Source organism: Quercus robur, chromosome 10 (assembly GCF_932294415.1).
Source record: "Quercus robur chromosome 10, dhQueRobu3.1, whole genome shotgun sequence".
In the NCBI taxonomy this organism is placed as follows: Eukaryota; Viridiplantae; Streptophyta; class Magnoliopsida; order Fagales; family Fagaceae; genus Quercus; species Quercus robur.
The window spans coordinates 28,650,749-28,655,641 of NC_065543.1; positions in this window are offsets into that span (position 1 = coordinate 28,650,749).

Here is a 4,893-nt window from a genome sequence, read left to right on the forward strand (position 1 = left end):
TACGACTTGAAGTGGGAAGAAGTGGCTCAAGTTTTTGCCTGTGGCAGAGGATCTAAATTTTTTTTTTTTTTTTTAAGTAGTAAATTGCTACCGGTAATGGGTAAAGTGTAACCGTAAAAGATTTAGAAATAATTATTCTTTTTCTTTTTCTTTTTAAAAAGTAATACAATACACACCAATTTCGTAATATTTGCAAAACAAATTATACGAGGGAAGTTATTATTAGTTTTAATTTGAATTTATAACTTAAATTACTTTTTGCTCACTTATAACAATCAATAACAATATACCATTTAGAGTCCAAATCTTCTGTCCCACTTTTTTTGCTCTACTTTATACTCTACCAATAAAAACTTGCCACGTGATCACCCTAATTAATAACAGTAGTATTAATAAGTCAATAATGATAGTATTTAATTAATTAGATGAACACGTGACAAGTTTTTATTGGTGGAGTATAGAGTGGAGTAAGAAAAATGGGACAAAAGATTTGGACTTCATTTAGAGCTATCGTCAAAACCTGACGTCATAGGTTGAAACTCTCTCAAAAAAAATAACAACCTATCATTTAAGATTTGTTGTGAAAATGTTGTGAATAACTGGATATAGCATTTTTTTTTTTGGTTTATCAAAATATATTCACGTTTTTATTTTGTTTCTAAAATTTAGGAGAATATCTGAGCGTAGTTCATTAAATTTGTTTTGGAAAATGAGTAATACTCTAGTTACAAACTATTTTACAAACTAATATTGTGGCCAACTTATATTATTGTTTCTTATCTGAACCCACCATTTACATTATTTTTTCATTTACTAATAATCACTGACCGCATTAACAATATATAAAAAAAATTGTAAAAAAATTTGTTTCTCTAATATTTTCCTTGAAAAATAGTAATAATACGTACTCGCACTTTTCTAAAACATTTTTCACATTTCTAGAATTTTTTTTTTCTTAACAAACTGATAATATGGTATATTCTGACTAGTTCTCATTCCTCTTTCATTAATACTAGTATGTAACCCGTGTTACCGCACGGGAATGGATATAATTAAATAAGATAATGAAAAAAAATTGCATTTTATTAGTTAAGTGTTACTATTGGTTTTTTTATTTTTTTTATTTTTTATTATTAATCATGAGTTTATTCATGTTTAAAAGGCTTAGTTAAGTCTAAATTCATATTATTAACCAGAAAATTTTATTAACAAAACTTAGCATTATGTAATTATTTTACAATTTCAGTCGAGCAGACCAGCAAACCTTATATGATGCGGCTTATCAATTGGGGCTTTACTTGTAATTGCTTATAAATAATTGGCATAAGAGTGGCTTGTGTGTATAGGTGGATTGTACGTTGGGCGTATATGAAATGTTGTTTGTATTGTCTATCTTCTAGCTTAGATAAGTATAGTTTGATAGAATTCGTATAATTGATTTCTGGGAGGTATGTGATGTGTGATCAGTGGATGGTTTACTTTTATTTTTTTATTATTATTATGTGGTTCCACATGAGTATGGTTCAGTGTCATCACAGTGACATAAAATATGCTTTCGACAAGAAAGATTGTGCTTTATTATTTAGTAGGTATTGTTTGGTAAATTAGATGTATAAATTCGGAGATTTTAAGTTACAAATGATGGTTCTAATTTATGATTTAGCAAACTTTATTAGAAAATGCAAATGATTCAAATTTTATGGTTCTAGCCTATAACCCCATGTATATGCATGAATATACTTAAAAAATATACATTGAGGTGCATAGTATAATTCTTATATATATATATATATATATATATATTTATATAATTTAAACACTATTGATATATAGTTATTCTTATTTTTTGTTAACTCTTTAAAAAATCTTGTAAGAATATTATTAGGTAGAAAATGTAAATTGTCCATATTGTTTTTTTAAAAAATTTATTAATTCTTAATTTTTGATATTGTGAAGCACTTTTTTTTTTCTTTTTTTGCTTGCTTATTTTCTAAGTGATAATTGCCTGCTTCATAATGTTTTTTTTAATTATTATTTATATATAATTCAAAAACAAAATTTTCACAAAAAGAAAGGAAAATGTTTACTCACCTTTTCTTAGGAGTGTGTGATTTGTTTTGTTAACGGAGACTTTGCTTTTTTAATCTTCATCATACCACTAAAAAAAAAAAAAAAAACGATTGCACAAATTGCAGCCCAAATTGGGGAAAACATAAGAATATGAAAGCAAGGGAGATAGAGAGAAACTACCTTCAATGCCTTTAAAAACTCAGAGAAAAGATTATGCATTTGAGAAATAAATGAAAGTTAAATGTGAAGATCTATGCGAGAGTGAAAGTTTGTGTTAGTTTTAATTTTTAAGTGGTGAAGGCGTAGGAATGTTTTTTTTTTTTTTTGGTGTGGAAAATGTGGCTGAATGTTTCTGGAAGGTTGTATGTTTATACTTATATGAACAATGAATGGGATGGTAGGGATTTTTATAGTGTGCAAGTTAAATGTTTTTGCTTAGGTGCATAGTTATCAGTATCGTACGATACGCGATACGTATCGTACGATACATATCGTATCGTGTGTAAAAAGTTCTGTATCATATCGGTGTATCGTAAGTGCTCATGAATCGTACGATACAGTGTGTGTATCGTATGAATCGTATCGTATTGTAAAATCGTACATATCGTACGATACATGGATAAATGCTTTAAAATGAGATTTTTTGTTAAAATTTGTACTTTTATTTGAATCTAACAAATTGTTAGACTTGTTTTTAACAAAAAATTATTAGTTTACTTAGTTTACCCTACTAAAATAACATATTCATAAGTTTTTTTTGCTCTCTCTCCTACAATTAGACTACATAGTACACACTTACCCTTCACTTTAATATTTAAAAATTTATTTTATATACTACGAATAAAATATTAATTGACAATATAAATTTTTTATTTTTATGATTATTGTTATAAGTCCAAAAAACTAGAATGCCAATTTTTTTTTTTTTTATAAAAATATTATTAGAATAAAAAGAACAAGAAGAGATTGTAAATGTTAATGACAAATAACGATGGAGAAAATTTTAATGAAGAAATAAGTTTACAAAATTATAAGCACGATGATAGCATTGACTTAGATGGGGTTGATTAGGCAATATGATGAAAATAAATTATTATTTTTGGGTCATTTGTAATATATTATTACTTTTGAATTTAGGGAATATGAATGCGTATGTTATAAACACATGCTAGTTTGATTTATTTAGTTAGCTTGTTAAATATTATTACATAAGTGATGAATAAATTAGTCATTTGTTGAATATATTCAAAATTTATAATGAATATACCCTTTATATACGTATATTTATAATTTTTTATAAATTTTATTAAGTGTTTGTGTATCTTACGATACGATACACGATACAGAAAAATTAAAAATCGATTCACGATACGATTCACGTTTTGACAACTATGCTTAGGTGAATGAACTTGATTATTGTGGTTTTCTAACTTCCGTGTTAGGTGTTAATGCATGCACAAAAATTTAAAATTTTAGATAAGATACATGATGCAAATTAACTATCCAATTTAGAATTTAAATTATATTTTCTCTCAGCTTTGATTTTATAAATATATATATATATATATATATATTCCTTTGGCACAAAAATTTAGAAAGGATTTTAGAGTGATTGGGACTAATTAAAAAAAAAAAAAAAAAAACAACGTGAAGAGTCAAGAGACAGAGAGAGTCATTAAAGACTCCTACGTGATTTGAGGAAATTTGTATATTTATGTATGGTGTGGTCTTCACTTGACACCTAAATTTAGAAAAATATATTGGGATACATGGCTTAAAATTAGAACTCTAGTTTGGAATTCTATATTTGAATTTAATTGAAAAATCTAATGTAATGTACCTAAGATATTGTACATAAATTTTACCCTATTTAAAAATATTTTAAAAAATCCTTACCATCATCTAATTGATGAAAAATGTTGACATATATAGTAAATGAAATTCATGAAGCCAAGGTCACTTTGACGACTGAAAGTATAAAGAAATATTTTACTGTATAAGAATGAGTTTGAAATAAGAGTAAAGTGGAAGACCAAATTTTTAATTTTTTAGCATAGAACTAATGGCTTCCTTTTTACTATTAAGTAAAAACGAAAAATTGCATTTTATTGCTCAGTGACAATAGTTGTATGTGTATTGTTATTAATTAATCGCTTGTATTGTTATTTTAAGTATTCAAACAAAAGTACCAAACATAAGTTCTAAGGCATACCATATTTGTGACGGACTCCCTTCTGGGGTAAGAAATGAGACCCAATATTGCCCAATACTTTGTCCATTAACCCAAGCTTCCCCTTTTCCCATAGAACCAAGGTTTAATGCAACAGGGTCATTTCCTTTGGGTGCATCAAATTGAGTCTATAAAGACAATCCATGAAGATAAGGTTAGTGTTAATTAAGTATACAGAAATAGTTCAGGCAAGAATAATTAGCATGACAAAGTATTAGCAGAATTTATACCTTGTACCATGTGAGTCTTTGATGATTAGAGTTTCCAAACCTTCTCCATTGAATATTACTTGACCCTTGTTTTGTGTGAATATTTAATTTCTCTCCTAACAGCCCAACCTCCATGAAATTATTGCATGGAATTAGCTAGTTCGAGATCATAATCTCATTAGTTATAAACTTTGTAGATGAAAAATGGGTTATGAAAATCTTTGAGTGAGCACTTGATATGAAAGAATAATATGAAAATATAATTTGTGGATAAATAAAGCATTACAGATTGAAAATACAAATATAGATAAAAGAAATGAACCTGGTATCCCCATGTATAGTCTGTGAAATCTTCGGCATCATTTTTGTTTAGTATCCTTACTC